This window comes from Oncorhynchus mykiss, chromosome 9, assembly GCF_013265735.2.
Source record: "Oncorhynchus mykiss isolate Arlee chromosome 9, USDA_OmykA_1.1, whole genome shotgun sequence".
In the NCBI taxonomy this organism is placed as follows: domain Eukaryota; kingdom Metazoa; phylum Chordata; class Actinopteri; order Salmoniformes; family Salmonidae; genus Oncorhynchus; species Oncorhynchus mykiss.
In genome coordinates, this window is record NC_048573.1 from 41,216,181 (window position 1) to 41,238,552 (window position 22,372).

At 40.4% G+C, this 22,372-nt stretch overlaps 1 protein-coding gene across 2 annotated transcripts in view; it reads right to left on the minus strand.

Moving 5' to 3' along the window:
- The window catches only part of LOC110532095 (helicase ARIP4), a 70,026-nt gene extending 48,953 nt beyond the window's left edge, over positions 1–21,073 (minus strand). Inside the window, exons 1-2 of one of the 2 annotated variants that reach the window (XM_036988008.1) lie at positions 20,714–21,073; positions 16,680–17,809 (exon numbers count right to left, since the gene is read on the minus strand). The gene's annotated coding sequence lies outside the window, so the exon portion shown is untranslated. The remainder of the gene's footprint in view (positions 1–16,679; positions 17,810–20,713) is intronic. The other variant, XM_036988009.1, reaches the window with a different exon arrangement.
- Positions 21,074–22,372: the final 1,299 nt, after the last annotated feature.

The following is a 22,372-nucleotide window of genomic DNA, read 5'->3' on the forward strand; positions in this document are numbered from 1 at the left end:
CCAGAGTGCAGGCCTCGGTGTAACGCTCATTCTTTCTACGATAAACGCAAATCCGACCATCACCCATGGTGAGACAAAACCGCGACTTGCCAGTCCTGTCTGGTCCAGCGATGGTGGGTTTGTGCTCATAGGCGACATTGTTGCCGGTGATGTCTGGTGAGGATCTGCCTTACAACAGGCCTACAAGCCCTCAGTCCAACCTCTCTCTGCCTATTGTGGACAGTCGGTGCAGTGATGGAGGGATTGTGCATCCCTGGTGTAACTCTGGCAGTTGTTGTTGCCATTCTGTACCTGTTTTGCAGGTGTGATGTTCGGCTGTACCAATCCTGCGCAGGTGTTGTTACATGTGGTCTGCCACTGCGGTGACAGTATGGACATTGCAATTTATTGCCCTGGCCACATCTGCAGTCCTCATGCCTCCTTGCAGCATGCCTAAGGCGCGTTCACGCAGATGAGCAGAGACCTGGGCATCTTTCTTTTGGTGTTTTTCCATAGTCAGTAGAAAGGCCTTTAGTGTCCTAAGTTTTCATAATTGTGACCTTAATTGCCTACTGTCTGTAAGCTGTTAAGTGTCTTAACGACCGTTCCACAGGTCATTCATTGTTAATGGTTTATTGAAGCATGGAAAACAGTGTTTAAACCCTTTACAATGAAGATCTGTGAGGTTAATTCGTAAAAATCTAAATATCTTTGAAAGACAGGGTCCTGAAAAAGGGACGTTTCTTTTTTTGCTAAATTTATATAATGGATATGACTTGGGTGGGTTGAGATTATTAAATATAAAAGCACTAAACCTAAAAGTTTCACTTATTCAAAGGTTTTCCTTGAAACCTAAATGGTTCTCAAGTAGATTACTAAGAAAAGCTCATCCACTGTTTAAAATGTGCCTTTTTGCCTTTATGCAGATTGCCATGTCTCATTTTCAATTAATTGATTAATTAATTGAAAATGATACTTTTTCAAAGTATCTCTCTTTTTCAAACAAGAATAGCAGAGCTGGCTACAATTTCAATTTCATCCCCCTGAAAAGATATAGAAACTTGACAATCAACTGACTGGCTTTCTTGATGTCTATAGTATTCTCTCTGGTTTGCAATCTGGTTAATGCTCAGTTTATGGATGTGTCACTTCAACCCTAGCATCAAAAACATAGCTCAGGCAGTAGGAAGCTCTCTCCATGTATATGCAGATGATACAGTCTTGTACTCAGCTGGCCTCTCCCCGGATTTTGTGTGAAATGCTCTACAACAAAGCTTTGACTGTCACAACTTTCTCTGCCCTTTACCTTGGTTTTTGCGATGTTCAAAACAAGGTTATGTGATTTGGTAAGAAGAATGCCCCTCTCCCCACTGGTGTGATTACTACCTCTGAGGGTTTAGAGCCTGAGGAGCAAGTTACATCATACAAGTATTTGGGAGTATGGCTAGACGTTACACTGTCCTTTTGTCAGCACATATCCAAGCTGCAGGCCAACGTTAAAATCTAGACTTTCATCGATGGTAATCGCTCCTCTTTCACCCCAGCTGATAAACTAACGCTGATTCAGATGACCCTCCTACCCATGCTAGATTACGGAGATCAGCAGGTAAGGGTGCACTCGAGCTGCTTGATGTACTTTACCATTTGGCAATCCGATTTTCCACCAATGCTCCTTATAGGATACATCACTGCACTCTATACTTCTCTGTAAACTGGCCATCTCTGTATACCTGACGCAAGACCCACTGGTTAATGCTTATTTATAAAAACACTCCTAGGCCTCACTCTCCCCTGTCTGAGATTACTACTGCATGTCTCATCCTTCACACACACCCGTTCTGCCACATTCTGTTAAAGGTCCCCAAAGCGCACACATCCCTGGGCCACTCCTCTTTTCAGTTTGCTGCAGCTAGAACAAGCTGCAACAAAACACTCAAACTGGATAGTTTTATCTCCATCTCTTCAGTCAGAGACTCAAATCATGGACACTCTTACTGACACTTGGGAGTATTTTGCGTGATGTATTGTCTCTACCTTTTTTGCTCTTTGTTGTCTGTGTCTAACAATGTTTGAACTGTTTGTGCTGCTACCATGCTATGTTGTAATCTTAGGTCTCTCTTTATATAGTGTTGTGGTGTCTCGTCATGTGTTCTGTCCTACATATTTTTTTTATCCCAGCCCTATCCCCACAGGAGGCCTTTTGCCTCTTGGTAGGCTGTCACTGTAAATAATGCATTTGTTCTTAACTTCTGTAGGGTAGGGGGCAACATTTGCAATTTTGGATGAAAAGCATGCCCACATTAAACTGCCTTCTACTCAGGCCCAGAAGATAGGACATGCATATAATTAGTAGATTTGGATAGAAAACACACTAAAGTTTCCAAAACTGTTAAAATAATGTCTGTGAATATAACAGAACTGATTTCGCAGGGAAAGACCTGAGAAAAATCCATTCAGGAAGTAGAATTTTTTGTTTGTTGTAGTTTTCTATTCAATGCCATTACAGTATCCATTGACTTAGGACTCAAATTGCAGTTCCTATGCCTTCCACTAGATGTCAAGTCTTTAGAAATGGTTTCAGGCTTGTATTCTGAAAAATGAGGGAGTAAGAGCAGTCTGAATGAGTGGACCCTGCCGTGTCAGAGCTTTTTCATGCGCGCGGCTGAGAGTGCCTTTCTTGTTTACCTTTTATATTAACAACGTTATTGTCCGGTTGAAATATTATCAATTATTTAGGCTAAAAACAACCTGAGGATTGAATATTAACATCGTTTGACATGTTTCTATGAACTTTACAAATACAAATAGGATTTTTTGTCTGCCTGTTGTGATTGTGTTTGAGCCTGTGGATTACTGAAGAAAACACGAAAGAAAATGAGGTTTTTGGATATAAAGAGAGACTTTATCAAACAAAAGGAACATTTATTGAATAAATGAATGTCTTCTGAGTGCAAACATATGAAGATCAAAGGTAAGTGATTAATTCTCTCTCTATTTCTGACTTGTGTTACTCTTCTACTTGGCTGGTTACTGTTTGTAATGATTTGTCTGCTGGGCTATGTTCTCAAATAATTGTAAGGTATGCTGTCGCCGTAAAGCATTTTTGAAATCTGACACAGTGGTTGGATTCACAAGAAGTTCATCTTTAAACCTATGTAAAATAGTTGTATATTTTCTGAATTTTTAAAACGAGTATTTCTGTATTTGGCGCTCTGCAAACTCTCTGGATGTTGGCCAGAGAGGTTACCCTAGAGAGGTTAACGGACTTGCCTAGATAAATTCAAAAAGGTGCAGAGGACCCCTCCTTCCCTTCCACTTATTCAGTGTTGCCAACTTAACGACTTTGTTGCTATATTTAGCGAGTATTCAGACCCCTCTAGCAACACATTTTCAAAATAGCGACTAGTGACAAATCTAGTGACTTTTTCTGGTGTTATTGGAGACTGACATGAAAGCACTATCGTTCTTACTATTCTCAACAAGCAGCAGGTGCTGCTGTGGGCCCCACCCCCGTCCCAAAGCCCTCACGCAGCAATCCCTCCCAGCTGCAGTCAGAGCAGGAGATGTTCACACCTCCGCGTCCAGACTGCAAATTAATTGCGTATGCGCAAGCCGCCGCTGGCTTATCCCACCCTGGCTTACTTACATTTTTTTTTAACCTGAATTAGGGCCAGACTAGTTACCATAATTTTCTCACATTGCCATTGACAGTTTTTTTCTATTGTCTTTTTTTGGTCCATTTAGATTGTATACAAAAAAAAAGAAAAAAAAATATGTTATGGTTAAAAATGTTCATGTTTTACTGTTGCTTGTTGTAGGCTCCTAAGTGGACCCATAAGGTTAAAAATCAAACCAAATTAAGAAAACTAAACTAAGTAACTCCGCCAGAGTGTCTCTTTTGGGTCACTTTTGCCGGTCTCAAGCCTGGATAAAGGAGGAGCGTTGGAATTGTGACATAACATTTTTAAAAAGAATGCCTAAAGTTCATTTGTAGTTCTAAGCATATTTAGGGTGTTTTTTACTCATTTTTTGTCTCTCTCACGACCTACAGCGTCCATCACAATTACATGGTCAATTATGCAAATTAGACGATGGCGTCATTTAGCGACTTTTAGGACAGCCAATGGCTACTTTGTTGGCAACACTGCACTATTCAAAGCACACACACACCAGGGAGCCGGCCAATTGTCCGGGAGAAGAAAGAAAATAATTTTGTAAAATATCTATATATTTTTTTGCCTAGTCATTGATGGAAATACCAGTCAATGGAAATACACTTGACCGGTCATGCTTAAACGGCTTGTAAACGGAAAATATGTCAGATGGCGCAAGAGAGCTGTTGCCAGAGCTTCTCAAACTGCTCATTTGTTGCTGCTGGAATGAAGCGTGCTTTTATAATCATTGCGTAACAATTCTAAGCGCAACCGCGTGTTAACTGTTTAAGGCCACGATTAAAAATAGCTACCATTTTAATTTCAACAGGTAATTGAAGCGCGCTTCCCATTAGCTATTCAAGTGCATATAGGCAACGGTAGGCAGGCTTCAGCGCGTCACACACACCACTTTACAATGAGCTGGAGGCAGTACGTATTTTGAAAACACATACTTAATTGTTTGAAACCTAAAAGTTTTACATTACGAGGCATGTCTTACCTTGCGTCAAATTAAAATCCATGGAAACATAAAGGCAATTTTATAAAGAGACTTCCATATGACATTAAAACCAGTAACCTATTTCTCTCTGGTTCTATTGGTTTTCAAATCAACTATCTTTCATTGTCTAGTAGCCAAAGGCACACTCCCAGTCATATTAGCAACCTATGCTAGTTGTTGCATCTATACATATCCCCTCAACATTTTTAACAGATATTTTAATCTCTGTCACAAGAAACCACTTTTTACAACAGTGTTTCCCGCTAATTGCATTGTGGGACAAACATTTGCGCATAGCTTACTGCCTTGTATGCATTACTGCGCTTATAATGTGAAGAAATAGTATATCAACATTTTAAGCTAAACGTTCTGATCCGATGCATAAGACTCATTGCTTTTTATAGCGTATTGGCCTACTGGTTGTATTCTTTTGGGATATCACCCCACAACTGTCTCAGAGTCTGTTTGGAATAGGCTATTTTTTTCCTCGCACAGAACGACAAACAGACCAATAGAATAACGTTGTTGCTATGAAAGTGAACTGTGTCTACGCGTGATCAGGGGTGTATTCATTCCGCCGATTCTGTTGAAAAAAAGTTTAGATGGACGCAAAACAGAACAAAAACGTGGATAAACATCTGAATTTGTCCAATAGAAACTCTTGTTTGCAACTGTTGGACTAATGATTACACCCTATAACAAGCTAGATGCAGGCAAGAGTATGTAAGGTGGTATTGAATGTCACTGTCTGTCCATGTGTCACGGTCTGTCGCCTGAAATATGTCTCCACCTGTTTCCACCTACATTGTAAACTTTCATTCATAGGCTTGGTTGTTGAAACCTCATGATGGGTATAGGGAAAATTTGAGTATCATATAGTAGCCTAAACCTATCACTGTTACATTGAGCTGGGTGAATGGAATATGAATGAGTCATCCAATATGCTGTAATAGAAATAAGGCCAAACATACAAAAAAAAATAAAAAAAACTGTCCTCATCTTAAACTACACTGACTTGGCATTATGTAATGGAAAAACAATACATCACTCCTTGTGATGTAATGCAATTAACAGTCTTTGCATAACTGGGCAGCAGAGAGAGGCAGAGCTAGAAGTATATGCCAACGCTAACAATGTGTCAGGGTTGGATTACGATACACTGTTTACTGACAGGACCAGACCTGTAGACACAGTGAGTCCAATCATGTCTAAGGGCTTTCCTACCTCACAGAAACACTGGGATACATACAATACAACCCCAGTTACATTAAAGGGTGTACTGTTTTTATAGGGCTCTTAAATCACACTTATTTTTTTATATAGAACATCCAATTTTGTTGTTTTTCTAAGTCCGCAATAATGTTTAAACCACATCAGGAGACCATTTTTTAAGTCTGGGAAAAATGGAAGAATTTTCCATTTTTGGGTGTAGTCACCCGGTGTTGCCGTAGCGCTCGTGTGATTGCAAAGTTTGCAAAACAAATGGCCACTGGATTGATGCAAATAATCATGATTTCATTCTGCCAGCTACTTTGTAGTTAACATTTCATTGAGAATATTTCTGGGAAAGCCTTTCCATCTCTACCAGAAGGTTACTATTAGCATAATCGCTACCAGCTACACAAAGTGTAGACCTGCGTGTGCGCCGCCCACATACACAGAGACAGGGCTATTCCTGTGCAGTTACAGAAAGTTGCATGAAAATACAAAACACATTTTGTTCATGTCTTATGATTCTCTTGGGAAAACAATTACATTTTCTAATAAGCTCAATGATTTAATAAAAATGTCCTATTAAGTTCAATGCATATTTTTATATTCAACAGAAACAAAGTAAAAAATGGTTCAACTTTGTTTCCATTGAACATGCCATACAGATAATGGGATTTTAATTCATTATATGAAGAGTGCCTTGCCTTGGTCCGCCTCTTTTTGATGACCAATTTACCCCTTTTACCAAAGAGCACCTTCTGTCTACCAAAATCTACTATTGTGTACCTTAGCAGCGCTTCCCTTATTCCTTTTTTTCTACATATTTTTTATATTGTTGAATTCTGTTATAAATGTCTTTATTCCAGATTTTATAGGGCCCTATGTTTATCCATGTACACTGTGTATACCAGGGATATCCAACCTTTTCTAGCATGAGAGCTAGTCATTTGTTTTTAGCTTTCAATTAGGAATATTCTGCTCTTCACCACTCCCCTGCAACTCTTCCCCAGGTCCTTAGCGTCCAAGAGAAAGTAGTGCCCTACATTTTCTGCCAATACACATGTTAAAAATAATGGTTCATAAACAACTCTAAAGGGGGCCCTGTAAAATGTGATCTTTTCCCCCAAATTCTGGTTGATATTTTCCCAAATGATATTCTCACTTTTAGATTTTTTTTTGGGGGGGGGAGGGGGTTTCACTCAAAATTATAATTGTTCATAGAGGAACTAAATTCCCCTTTAATTGTGCATCCAGCGAGTGAGGTATGTGCCGTATTAGCTACGGTTCTGAAGGCTAAAATTGAATGTACTTTCCGATTTGTTTGGCGAGCTACTCATAGGTGGGCTGGTAGCTCACGATCGATCTGTTATAGACCCCAGGTGTACACTATAGTGCAGGAGTTAGTCTTCAATTGACATCTTAATGATACCAGAGGGCCTGGATGAGAAACATTGCACTAACTTGGGTTACAGTTAGTCAAAAACCTATTTGTGATTTAGCCAACTCTGTTGTATTTGTTGTCAAGCCAGATCACATAGGCTATCCTAATGGCTAGCATCAACAAATGTTTTTCATTTAGGACTTAGCTAAAGCATACAGGCCTGGCAATCAGGCTAGCAGATTTTGCTTTAGGCTCCTTTTGATAAAAACAACTATAGAGGGAAAGAAACCCTCATCTTTCTTCCTTTCCACACAACTCCTCCTGTGGGGTTTTCACTGATGAATCGTGCTGCTGTTTTGTCAAAGAAATACTGTAGACAAAGAAGCAGCCCGGACACACACACACACACAAAAGATGTAAAACACAAACAGACTAGAGGGAAGACTTGTCAGAGTTGTGGATCCCTGGGAAGAGTCAAACAGCAGAATGAAAGACGCTGGCAGCAGCCTATTCCTGAGAGGCAAAGCTCTCATGATGCATTTTCGAGCTCATCACTCAGCTTGGTGAAATTAAATTCACATCACTCACAGCCTTTTTCTGTGCCAATGCAGTGCATATCATCGTGATCCAACCCAGCTTCAATGTCAGGTTAGCCGACACAACCGTGAGCAAAGAGCTTTTAAGGAACTTTCTGAAACACAGATGCTAAGTAGCTCATAGAACACAACTTCCAGCTATAGAGACTTGAATTCAAGGAAGAAAATTATGGTTGGTGGGAAGAGGATAGCAATGGAGGAATTATCCGTAACAAAAGAGCAAGCTAATTGGAAGGTTAACAATGACCTTGTTAGCTTCCCAGGAAGGGGTCGGGTCACTGTTTCAATTGTACAGGGAGAGGAGCTGCCTTTTCAGACAAGAGACACAACAAGCCCTATTCACCGGTACATGACCTTGGTTTGTGAAACGATTGTATAGAAATATATGGCAAGTGTATAATATAAGTGTCTCTTTCTCCATGTAGAGTATGGGGGGAAAAAAACTGCACTACCCCTCACGAAGATCAACGGGGGAAACCAGTCAATGGAGTGACCACATACCTGGGAATTGAGAAACTGAAATTCAAAGAAAACACAACAACAGAGAATGTTATTTTTGCACAACCTGAACAAGGTTTGGGCATTATACTGTATACCGGGGTATTTTGAAAAAAAACACAAAAAAAAACACAGAATGGTTTTCAATACTGTCAAGCTTTTATAAATAAATTTGAATATTTGCATCTACTTTTTAAGTAAATACCTGTAGTCAACTTGTGCAATACGGTGGAAGATAAAGTAGATCGCTGTCTTCATTTTACATGTCACAATTTTTCATTATGAAGCTTACTGGTAGTGCCCAGTCATGTGGCGTTTGTTTTCAAGCACACAATGAGACAGGAGACTTGTGAGTAACTCACTGTTGTGCAGCTCGCACCAGGTGATCTAGTTACCGTATGGAATTCACAACTAAATGTTTGACAGGTAGATTTCTTATAAATATTAACTGTTTAAAATGTGCTAAATGTTCTGCAGTTGCACAATTGGTTTGCTAATTTAGTAGCTTGTTAGCTATCTAGCTAAGTGGTTAGCTTCTTCCAAAATCCAGCTTTGCTTGTTAACAGCAGAGAATCCCCTTCAGGATCAAGAGCCTTGCTGTCAAATGTTTGTTTTGTGCATGCAGAAAACTGAGTAGCATTTTTAGGCCAGAGCCTCGTTAGCATTCTCTATGGGGACTCTCCGTGTACTTGTTAGCAATGCTAACCTTCAGATTACAAAAGCTCAGTGGGGTTTGAAAATAGCGCCCGTTGTGTTCAGTGTCAGTATTACCAAATATCCCGCTATAGCACAAGGTCGTTATGATGGCATTACAATCTGGATACCGCCCAAGCCTAAACTGATCTATTGCAATGTTGATCGCCATATCTTGCAGATGTTTTACAAATCTGTCCTGGAGAGTGTCCTATCATTTGGCCTGTTATGTGCAAGACCAAACTGCAGCAACACATAAAAACAGCGGGCAAGATAAATGGCATAGGCCAAGAGTCGGCCAACAGCCAGTACACAAATCTCATACTCCAAAAACATGACAAACATTCTACGGAAGGATAATTCTAAAAAGGACAGTACCGACTTCCTCTTAAATGAACCCAAAGCAGCCGCAGCCTGACTGGGGGGGGAAATACTTATTGAAAAGAAACAAATAGATACAGGGACTTTCAGCCATTAGGCTGTATAATGGAAAGACGTAGCAAAGACTATTGATTGGTTTGAAGGGATTGCACTTTTCATATCAATTTTATTGTGTACCATTCTGTGTTTGTCTTTTAAGCACATGACCAAACAAATTTCCCCCTGGTGGGATAATAAAGTAATAAAGTTAATCTAATCTAAGGAGTTATGACATTTCAAACATGCATTGTATCCTCCTCCTGAATGAATCCCCGGCAGCAATGGAGACCACCTGGGACGGGTCGGGGGAGGGGTTGAGGTCTGGTTGTCTCGTGTCCTCAAAACCCACATGACAAACGAGGGAGGGGAGTACATAGACTAAACCCTGCTAAAATAGGGCCACCCAACATCATCTAGATTCTAGATGAGGTAACGCAGGGTCAAGGGACACCACAGACATGGTCAGAAGGATACGAGCCCAGCCCCCAGCACCCTCAGGACAGCACCAGAGTCCAGACAAGACCGCAGCACCCTCAGGACAGAGCCAAACAGCCGGACTGAAGGTCATGGGGGACAAGGCCACCAGGCTGGAAACAGGAAGCGAGAGGTGTCGCATAGGGCTGCCCTTAGAACAGCATCAATTAGTCGGGGCATGGACTCTACAAGGTGTCAAAAGTATTCCACAGTTGTGTCAAGTTTGCTAGATGTCCTTTGGGCAGTGGACCATTCATGATACACACGGGAACTGTTCAGCGTTAAAAAACCCAGCAGCATTGCAGTTCTTGACACACTCAAAACAGTGCACCTGGCACCTACTTCCATACTCCGTTCAAAGGCACTTAAATATTTTGTCTTGCCCATTCACCCTCTGAATGGCACACATACACCATGCAGGTTTCAATTTCTATAAGCTTAACATGTCTCCTCCCTTTCATCTACACTGTTTTTAGTGGCATCAACAAGTGACATCAATAAGGGATCCTAGCTTTCACCTGGATTCACCTGGTCAGTCTGTAATGGAAAGAGCAGGTGTTCCTGCTGTTTTGTACGCTCAGTGTATTTTACAAGCTATAGCACACAATATTTTACAAATGCATGTTTTTAAAAAGGACCAAAGAGTTTGATCTGCCTCATGTTTTCATTTTCGCCTTGGGGGAGAAAAAAAAATTGAGATACTGGTATTGTCACAGCCATAGAATCTCGCTACAGTTTCTTCGTCACTTCCTCACACAAATAAACACACACGTTGAGATAAAGGCCACACACACACAAAACGTGAGATGTCACACACCTCTGTGTGTCTACCATGTCCCTTAGGGTGGTGGTGGTCGGGGGGTGGGGGGGGGGGCCAGGGTTTGTCGAGTTAATTTTGTACGTGTCGTGTTGCCTAAGCCACTTCAACACAATGGTTGCAACTCTCTTCCACCAAAAGAGAAAGAGAGGGAGTGAAAGGCATTTTTTCATCTGCGAAGGCAAGAAAGTGAAGGGGGGGGGGGGAATGCTTAAGGAGGCCACTGAAACGAAAGACAGCTGCTTGCATAAGCTGACTTACATAAGAGCTGGCTAATGCCGCTGTTATTTACAAGTAAAGTTTTATGAGATATGCTTAAACAAAGATGCACACACAGTTCGGCATGCACGTCAGCGTAGGTTGAATGCCCTGTTCCTGCTTGTCCTTATAAAAACACAAAAAGGAAATCCAGTAGTGAACATTGAAATGGGCCTAGTTCCCGACTACAGTACAGTATACAGTCCAGGGCACAGTGGGAAGTCCCCCTCTGATGTCCTGAGACCTGTCTGTCTCCCAGGGCACAGAGCCTCAGTCAGGCACTTTGATGAACACCTAAAGGGCATGCATCAAAAGGGACACATAGGGGGAAGTGGGCAGTGCAGCCCTTCTGATGTATAGCTAAATATGGATGCGAGTCTGTCCCTTTGATAGAGTCGGTCTACAATGTGCTGTACCTCTCAAACTCTTTGTATCAGTAACCTCTGCCATTTCATCACTAAGTAAACATTGAAAAAATTACTCAACTTAAGCTGATCAATCTGATCAATTTGTTTGTATAACAAAAAAGGCATGTTTGGTAAGACTAAACTACCTACAGAGAGAAAACAAAAACAAAGCATTGTCATAAAACAATTGTTTTGCTTTGGTGGTTCATAACGTAAATAGATTCTTTAACAACCGCCCCCAAATACACATAATAGCCAGTAGAGCTGGCCGATACGGACAAAAATCCATAACAATAAACTGTCTGAATTTATGTGATAATGATCAATAGAACATGTGACCCGATTCAGAAAACTAGGCGTATGTCGCAAGTTACTACTTCACAGGGGAGCAGTTTGAACGTAAGTGGGGTTTTTTTTTTATATCAAAATTAGTTTTTTGGGGCAGAAATGCCTTCTTGAACATGTGAACTTTCATGTGCCTTAATAACAAACTCGTAGGCCATCTGTAAATACGAATACAATTGTTAAATTACGAGCCTTGTTAGTTAAGCCACAGAAAGTGAGCAACCTTCCCACTAGCCATGATTGGCTGAGATAATGAGTGGGCTGGACATGCCGAGAGAGGAGTTTGGATTGGTTTGCCATAGAAGCTCATCAGTCTGTGTTGGTAATCCTGTCGAACACGGCTTTTAAAAAAACAGTGTAGTGGAGCTGCATAAGTGTGGCTCACGGTTTGATATCATTGGAATTAGTGTATGATCGCTAAAGAGATGGCGGAAACACCGGTCTCTGGATTACATCTTCAAACTTAGAGAAACCGTGGCATGCCATTCCTGACTTGAAGATGTGTCCATGCACAATGATGTATACATTTAAAATAAACATGTAACGCTAGACAAATTTTGACAGAAAGTGGTTTCATTTCAAGCTAGCGTACTGTTCGCTAGCTAGCTAACCTTAGCTGGCTGGCTCCCTAGCTGACGTTATCATTCTTTACCCAGAGTCGTGTGCTGTTCTAATAAGAGCCTAATGTTATCTAGCTAACATTGAACATGGTTAGTTTGCTCTCAGCACTGTGGCATTGTTGGCACTGTTTATTGTTTAACTAGTTAACGTTGGTTGGCTGGCTCGTTAGCTAAAGTTACGAGACGTGTGTACAACACCCATTGAATATGGCCGGTGTCAGTCAATGTCTGCAAACAAGCGTAATGAAATTGTTGCCAGCAGAGCTTGTTAGGCTGTTTTCATGTTATCCAGACGTAAACAAATCAATCATCGGACAGAGCGTCAAGTGTGTGTGCTTCGAGAGAGCGAAACGAGATAGGTGGGGCTAAAGCTTAGGGTGAGGGTGTGAACGATGCTGAATGGGCATAGACAAAGAAGAGCTCTTCACTAGATAGCAAAACATTCAAAGGTGATTTTCTCAAAAGTGAGTTTACAAGTTGATCAACTTTCGAAGCAGGATTACTTTCCCATTGTTCTACAAATGCAGTGTATGATATACCAATTTGTAGCTCCGAGTCGCTACTTTCATAATGTAAAAAACACCATTTCAAAATGTTGTTACATAAGACCACATCCAGGTGTCGAGTCACGTGTGTTTATAACGTTAAAGAGATGATCTGGTACTTTTGTATATTCTTTAGCCAGAAGGTCTGAAAGTAGCCCTCATGGGCCAAAAGTGGTCCCAGGAAATTGCGGAACACGTCACATGTGCAGATATGTGCACCACGTCATTGCGCTCTCTCTCGCTCTGCTGTGTGCACCTTGCTAGCGATCACTAAAATGGCGACGGGCTGAAGCTCATTCGCTAGAACTCGAAATGCTAGGGGGCTGGCCCACGTGGGAGAAAAGGCTCCGCAGGGCTTCCAGAAAAACAGTCACTTTCAAATGTTGTGGCTAATTAAGGTAAGACAGTAATTCTGTTCATAGATTATGCAGGTATGAACTACATATTGACACATCCAGCCCCAAAGCAAGATGTTTAAAAAAAATACTTGGTAGTTGCCAAAGTACCGGAGCAGGTCTTTAATGTGCACCACAGTTTTATCTTTTAAACTATTACTAATAGTAGTTTGATGGTTGTGGTCATCAATTGTCCCATTAACAAATCACCCATGTTAGCAAACATTTCATTTCAAACGTCACATTTCTCTATTATAGGCTACTTATCGTAATGAACGATATCAGCAAAACGCCTGCGATCGGTGTCAATAATATTCCGTTTGTCGTGCCAGTTCTAGTACCCAGATAGATCATTAGCTTACATTCAGCCTAGTGGCGAGGCAGGCAGACGGGGGCAGATTGAAAATAGCTCCCTGATGACTCTATTAAAAGCTTCTCCGTTTGTGACCCGCTGCGGTGAACAATGCTGACCCCGGGTCCCCAAGGTATTTTTAGGAGATAAACCCAATGCCAACAGAGGATTTTCTAAAACAGGAAGCCTAATCCCCTCCCACGTACCTGAGGAACAGACACACGTCACCAAACTCCAGGGATATGTAAGGCCACACAATTCTATTGTGTAATTATTTTTTAAAATAGGTTGTACAACATGACTATCTTCTCTACACCAATAAACTATAGTGGATGTGAAAAAAAAGAAGAGAAGAAGTACCATCCAATCCAGGTTTTAGCAAAGGGTCCCTTGGACACAACAGACAGATTCGGTAAGGAAGGAGAACTAAAAGGAGTGGTCTGGGAGGGGGATCGCATATCCCTGTGTGGGTTGGTGGGGACAAACAGGGTTTCTGTTGAACAATCCCCTGCTCACTGGTACATCATCAACAGTGGTGCTGTCGCCTAGATTCGGACAGACACCCTACCTTCCCTTACCATTCAAACAGACTGCTTATATACACTCAGCAGACAGACGGACACCATATCCAGCGACCCACACGTACCAAAAGAGATAGGCATACACACATGCACAACCCCTTCCCATCTTCTATTCAACGCACAAACACACACAAACACACAACGAAGTAAAAACAAATATCTTAAGTTGTTTTTAAGTTGTGAATGTTGAGGAGTTACAGAGATAGAGAGACGGACCTAAAAACATTGAAATCCGCAGCCTGAAAAGTGCCAGAACGACAGGCTATTATATCAATGACCTTAGCCTCTAAATATTTCCGACTGTTCCATCAAGAAACAGGCTTTTTGGTCTTATTTATTTGGTTTCAGAAAGCGCTCCAAAAGAGCTCTTCAACGGACTCGGCGGTCAACTGGCGTGGATCTTAGAACAGTTAGCCAATCAAATGACTTAAAACATGCATTTAACAATATCCTGAGTGAATTAGCTAGTGACTAGTAATTGAAAAACTAAAACAAAAAAATGGTCACTATAAAAATGTATTTGTTGGAAAATGAATCAATCAACAAAGCATCGCGGTCAAAAGAGAACCTTTCTCCAAAAGTGAACATTTTCAGGAAATGGAAAACATGGACAAATTTGACCTTGAACATACACACAAAACAGGTAAGTGTTATAAAATCCCAGTCTTACTGGCAGCTACTCAATTACATAAACCAGAACATTCCAAGTACAAGAATCATGGTGATCCCAGTCTATGGACTGCCTGCTGGGATCTCATATAGGCCATGTGAGTGATATGCCTATATCTGTTCTGCTGGGCTCTCTTTTTGACCTCTACTTACTCTTCAGAGAAGCCTTTACCCAGGCGGAAAGATGCCCCTCCACTCGGTCTAGTACGTACAGACCATTTGGACATAAATAATGGAGCTAGGGTGGATGGGGTTCAGCAAGAAGAGCAGAGATGGTGCAGCTCTAGAGCCATTTAGTGTATATTTCTACATGTGTCTTTACACCTGTATCAGGGACTTAGCCTGTTGGGTGTACGAGGGAGGGGACAGTGCACAAACCTCATGATTAAGAGGAGACAAGGAAGGGACAGAGTTATAAGCTTGGGGAGGGTTGAGATAAACAGGAGGAGGAGTGCTGCTCCTCTTTTCGGGCAGACAGGGAGTGAGGCGAGTGCGTAGGAGAGACAGTTGGGCTAGGTGTCATGTCACCCTCCCTCGCCCGCGGTCTCCCGCTGTGCTTGTTAGCAGGAACAGAGTGAGTGAGCGAGCGCCGGCAGCAGCCACCCTTCGGACGCTCTAAAAGGAGAGGGCCTTTTAAAAATGTTCCCGACAGATCACATCCGTGTGTTGAACTGAGGTGAGAAAAGCCAGAGGGTATAGACATACTCTGAGCACATCGTTCTCTTGTGTGGTTAAGACTTTTCAACATGCACCAAGTGGGGTAAGAAAAGACACTTCCGGCAACCACAAAGCTAATGGGGTGGTTGATTAAAGGTAAAGGAATCAACTGCCGCAGAAATCATCATGGCTGGTCAACATGACAATGGACATGGAGCTGATGTGGCAGCTTGAACACAAATTGATCCCCCCCCCCCCCCCCCCCCCAAAAAAAAAAAATTACAAGAGCAAAGGAGAAAGAACAAGTGTGATGGATTAAAAAGACAGACGGTTTCTTCTTCACAGAACACGCAATGTTGTGCCTGGGACAGACTTGGGTTCAAATACTATTTAGGGTATTTCAATTACTTTCAAATACATCTGGGACTGGTAGATAGAGTTCATTAGATACATGATCTAAAAAGGGAGATTAAGCAAATGTACTGAAATTCCTTTCAACAAAATAACTGTTAAAACCAGGGGGATCAGGGCAGGGCAAAGAGCCTAATCACTCAGCACAACACACCTTTCAATCCCATTAACACCACATTTAGATAGTTGAATCTCTGGTAGGACTAAATCCCAATTCTTATTCTCGCAAAATATGGTTATTCAACAAAAAAACTGGAGGTAAGATGTTGAGGCAGATAGACTAAATTACCTAAACAAAATGTACACAATATAACATAAGTTATAAACGTTCTTGTGTCACATCAAAACAACACCGCCAAACCCACAGGTTAAACTAGTTTTGAATTTCAGATCTCACTTTTAGTATGCCATAATTATTATAACTCACTATTGGAAGTTAATTGTTATTTTGTCTGTTGTAGAATTGCAACAATAAACCAACCTCCATTACCAATGCTTTAACCCCCCCCCCCCCGGAACACGCTGACTGTAGTTACGAAAACCCACGCGTTTCATAACACGCGCTCACCGCAATGGCAATGCAGTCTGAACACCAGCGATGTGCACTAGGCTCTCATTGCCCAGTTGACACAGACAGCCAAAACACGACCCAATGTCCCCACAATGAAAACCCCCACAATTAAATTAGGCATGTAACCGAAAAAAAATATGCTCACCTTTCGTATTCACTGCGTGAAATGTCTTGAATAATTTACATTCAATTTTCAATAAATGTTCAGTTACATGCAGGTTGAAATTTCTTTAATCAGTTTCTTGAGGAACAGCGATGCTATCGGTCCCCTTCAGGAATACAAACAACAACAAAAAACCAATACGAGAGTTCCGGAAACGCACTGCCAAAATGTTTAAACATTCGTCGACGGGGGGAACAAATTGAGTGAGACACAGGGTCGAGTTTGCGTAACACATTAATATGAATAAAGTTAAATAATACATTAATTGTGCAAACTGGTTATTATTATGTTGATTCAAGTATGGTTTTGCTTTTGCTACACGTTGAGCTAAACTGCACTTTAAACAAAAATGTAATATCCAATTGCTATACCATCTAAATGAAGCAATATGATTAATTCGGCCTAAATATCAAACAGCCAAGAAGCATGGCCAAAGCCATAAAATGAACCAATTTTAAATTGTTGTCCAATTACTATGGGTTTTCAAGTTATGAAATGGAAGCTTTTCCAATCTGATATGCTCTTCATTCCGACAAGCCTACATTTCCTAAACAGTAACACATTTAATTCTAGGTTAATTGATCGAGGGAATTATATATATTTTTGCCATTATATTTGCAAGAGATTTCACCCAGCAGGTTAGTAGTCTACTGAGTAATGATCCGAAAAAAGTCTGCTGCCTAATTTAGAAATTGTCTCGTTCTTGTGGCGCCCCCTACTGGACAATTATGTGAAGCGCCCCTTGATTTAGTTCAGGGCAATTCCAGGATAGAAGACTGACGCTGAGGATCAGATTTTTTACTTTTAAATGTATGCCAAACAAAAACCAATGCTTCTACATATGCATTTGCTTGCTGTTTGGGGTTTTATACTGAGTTTCTGTACAGCACTTTGTGACATCTGCTGATGTATTTATAAAGCCCTTTTTACATTTGATTGATTGCAAAGTCAAACCAACCATACAACTTCATGCATTAGGACAACTTTAACAATTTCCACAGAAACAAATTTACTTGAAAACAGTCCAGATGCAAAGTTTGGTAAAAGAAGGACGGCACAAACGTCACGAACGCTTCATGCACTTCTTGTTCATTGCAGTTTGTCTTCTTTCTCTGTGAGTGACATTATACATACGGCCATCTTAGTTTGAGCAACAAAAAAAAAACAACTCAAGTTTTTCAACTGTGTGACTAATATTCTAACTATATACTAGTCTATTGATCACTAATACAGTTGAAGTCAAAAGTTTACAGACACCTTAGCCAAATACATTTAAACTCCAGTTTTTCACAATTCCTGACAAGTAAAAATTCCCCGTCTTAGTTCAGTTAGGATCACCACTTTATTTTAATAATGTGAAATGTCAGAATAATAGTAGAGTGATTTATTTCAGCTTTTATTTCTTTCATCACATTCCCAGTGGGTCAAAGTTCACATACACTCAATTAGTATTTGGTAGCATTGCCTTTAAATTGTTTAACTTGGGTCAAAAAAAAATTGGGTAGCCTTTCACAAGCTTCCCACAATAAGTTGGGTAAATTTGTCCCATTCCTCCTGACAGAGCCTGTGTAACTGAGTCAGGTTTGTAGGCCTCCTTGCTCGCACATGCTTTTTCAGTTCTGCCCACAAATTTTCTATAGGATTGAGGTCAGGGATTTGTGATGGCCACTCCAATACCTTGACTTTGTTGTCCTTAAGCCATTTTGCCACAATTTTGGAAGTATGTTTGGGGTCATTGTCCATTTGGAAGACCCATTTGCGGCCAAGATTGAACTTCCTGACGGATGTCTTGAGATGTTGCTTCAATATATCCACATAATTTTCCTCTCTCATAAAGATATCTATTTTATGTAGTGCAACTGTCCCTCCTGCAGCAAAGCACACCCACAACATGATGTTGCCACCCCTGTGCTTCACGGTTGGGATGGTGTTCTTCGGCTTGCAAGCCTCCCCCTTTTTCCTCCAAACATAACAATGGTCATTATGGCCAAACAGTTCAATTTTTGTTTCATCAGACAAGAGGACATTTCTCCAAAAAGTACAATCTTTGTCTCCATGTGCAGTTGCAAACCGTAGTCTGGCATTTTATGGCTATTTTGGAGCAGTGGCTTCTTCCTTGCTGAGTGGCCTTTCAGGTTATGTCGATATAGGACTTGTTTTACTGTGGATATAGATACTTTTGTACCGGTTTCCTCCAGCAGCTTCACAAGGTCCTTTGCTGTTGTTCTGGGATTGATTTGCACTTCACACCAAAGTATGTTCATCTCTAGGAGACAGAACGCGTCTCCTTCCTGAGTGGTAGGACGGCTGCATGGTCCCATGGTGTTTATACTTGCATACTATTATTTGTACAGATGAACGTGGTACCTTCAGGCGTTTGCAAATTGCTCCCAAGGATGAACCAGACTTGTGGAGGTCTACAATTTGTTTTCTGAGGTCTTGGCTGATTTCTTTTGATTTTCCCATGATGTCAAGCAAAGAGGCACTGAGTTTGAAGGTAGGCCTTGAAATACATCCACTGGTACACCTCCAATTGATTCAAATTATGTCAATTAGCCTATCAGAAGCTTCTAAAGCCATGACATAATTATCTGGAATTTTCCAAGCTGTTTAAAGGCACAGTCAACTTAGTGTATGTAAACTTCTGACCCACTGGAGTTGTGATACAGTGAATTAAAGTGAAAGAGTCTGTCTGTAAACAATTGTTGGAAAAAATTACTTGTGTCATGCACAAAGTAGATGTCCTAACCGACTTGCCAAAACTATAGTTTGTTAACAAGTAATTTGTGGAGTGGTTGAAAAACGAGTTTTAATGATTCCAACCTAAGTGTATGTAAACTTCCGACTTCAACTGTATGTAACCACAATCTTTTGGTCACTCTGTCTCAATAAAATTGGTCACCAATCACATTATGTTTTGTATTCCCATTATGACTGGTCCCTGAATGCATAGGAGGCCATTTTGAAATGTATAAAAAGCTCCTTCAATGTTCATTCTAAAACCACTATAGAGCCCCACAGTGGAGGTGTAGTAATACCCATAAAACCTAGCGGTAAAACAGGGAAATGGTTCCAATTGTTTTTCCACTATTACATTTTTCCCATAGAAAATTTTAGAAACACTTAATATAAGGACTGTTATTCGTGTAGGCTTACCCTGGCGAGACTTTTTGATAACCATGTAAATCTCTCTCGGACAAGGGGTCTTTTATCAATATATTTGCCTCTACTTAATCTCAGATTTGAAAATGCTAATTAGCATCAAAGTAGACTTCATACAAGACTACAAATCCCTGCTAGCTCCTGCATGTCATCTCTGGCAGACACCTTTGTGAACAGGTATTGTGTCAATTTAAAACTTGCATAAGATAGTTCACAGAATTTTCAATTTGAAGAAATGTTGGCAGTTTATGAATGACTCAATTTAGCAAACATAATCCAGAGATTCTTACCTTTGCCTCGATTTGGTAATCTCGTCCAGATCATCATGGCATTTGTAGTTCTTTATGATAGCCACATTAGCAGCTAATTAGCATTTCATTTTTTAGGGGATGAATGCAGGTGAATATATTGATACAGTGCTTTCGGAAAGTATTCAGACATCTTGACTTTTTCCACATTTTTTTAATGTTAAGTCTTATTCTAAAATGGTTTAAATAAAATACAAAATCTCAGCAATCTACACACAATAACCCATAATGACAAAGTGGAACCAGGTTTTTAGACATTTTTGCAAATGTATTAAAAAACGGTTCTCAAAACATCACGCCAGGGTAAGCCTACACAAAACAAAGTCCTTATTTTAAGTGTTTATATTCCCCTATGAAGAAAAATTAATGGTGGAAAAATGATTGGAACCATTTCCTTGTTTGACTGCTAGGTTTTATGGGTATTATGACTCATTCCGTGGCACTCTATTTCTAGAAGATACAAAAAAGCTCCGAAAATATATATATTTTTGGGACACATTTAACCCCTTATTTTTGTTGCCATTTCTATTCATTTATATAGGTTACCTTCAGACAAGTCCCGTGACACTCCGCAAAACAATGAACACCTCCGTGTTTGTGAGTCATCTTTCCATAGAGTGGTCAAACATACATTTTCGTGAGAAGACCGATTTTCGGAATGTTCTAATAACTGCTGTAGCTCGGTCACTTTCCACCACAGGTGCGGAAGGCCGACATCTCTTAGGCGACCAAGTTTACTAATTTACTAAGATGTATAGCTGTATTTCGCTGTATTTCAATAGCCACAACCATAGAAACCATCAGCATCACCACACTGGAACAGCTGGGTTATATCATTAAAGAAAGTTTTTTTTATCAACTTCCACTGCCCTCCCGAGTTGCCAAATCCCCGCTTCAATTCCTGCACCTGGTTGGAGAGTGAAGTAGCAGCAGTGTTTATTTCCACTCTAACAAGCAGACAGAATTGATCTGTGAAAATCATTAATTAGCCAATCAACAGCTAAATTAAATCAATGTAATCCTTTCTTCTTCTTAACTTGCAACGATTGCTTTGTTTCTCCGCAACAGCGCTTCGAAAATGTTACGTGTTTGGAGTGCAATCGGAACACGTTTAGTAAAGGGTGTGGAAGCTACTGAAGAAAGTGAGATAATTGAAAAAGGTGAGTCATGATGAGTTTCATGACTCTGGGACTCATGATGAGGTACAGTATGTGAGTGGAGCCTTTTGTAGCTCCATATGCCTACTCTACAAACTGTACCTTTCCTAGCATTCAGACCTGGATCAAATCAATGCATACAGTGCCTTATTCCACATTTGTTTGTGTTACAGCCTGAATTAAAAATGGATTAGATATATTTTTCTCACCCGTCTACACACAATACCCCACTTTCTTATTTGTTGACAAATTGACAAAGTGAAAACATGTTTTTAGAAATGTTAGCAAATTTATAGAAAATGAAATACAGAAATATATAATTTATGTAAGTATTCACACCCCTGAGTTAATTAATGTTAGAATTACCTTTGGCAGCGATTACAGCTGTGAGTCTTTCTGAGTAAGTCTCTAAGAACACACCTGAATTGAACAATATTTGCCCATTATTCTTTAAAAAATCTTCAACCTCTGTCAAGTTGGTTGTTGGTCATTGCTAGACAGCCATTTTCAAATCTTGCCATAGATTTTCAAGCCGATTTAAGTCAAAACTGTAAGTTAGCCAGTCAGGAACATTCAATGTTGTCTTGGTAAGCAACTCCAGTGTATATTTGGCCTTGTGTTTTAGGTTATTGTCTAGCTGAAAAGCAAATGAATCTCCTAGTGTCTGGTGAAAAGCAGACTGAACAAGATTTTGCCTGTGCTTAGCTCCATTCCATTTATTTTTATCTTAAAAAACACCCCAGTCCTTAACGATTCAAAGCATACCCATAACATGATGCAGCCACCACTATGCTTGATAATATGGAGAGTGGTACTCAGTAATATGTTGTTTTGGACTTGCCCCAAACATAACACTTTGTATTGAGGACAAAAAGTGAATTGTTTTGCCACATTTTTTGCAGAATTACTTTTGTGCCTTATTCTGTATAGGCTTCCTTCTTTTCACTCTGTCAACTAGGTTAGTATTGTGGAGTAACTACAATGTTGTTGATCCATCCTCAGTTTTCTCCTATCACAGCCATTAAACTCTGTAACTGTTTTAAAGTCA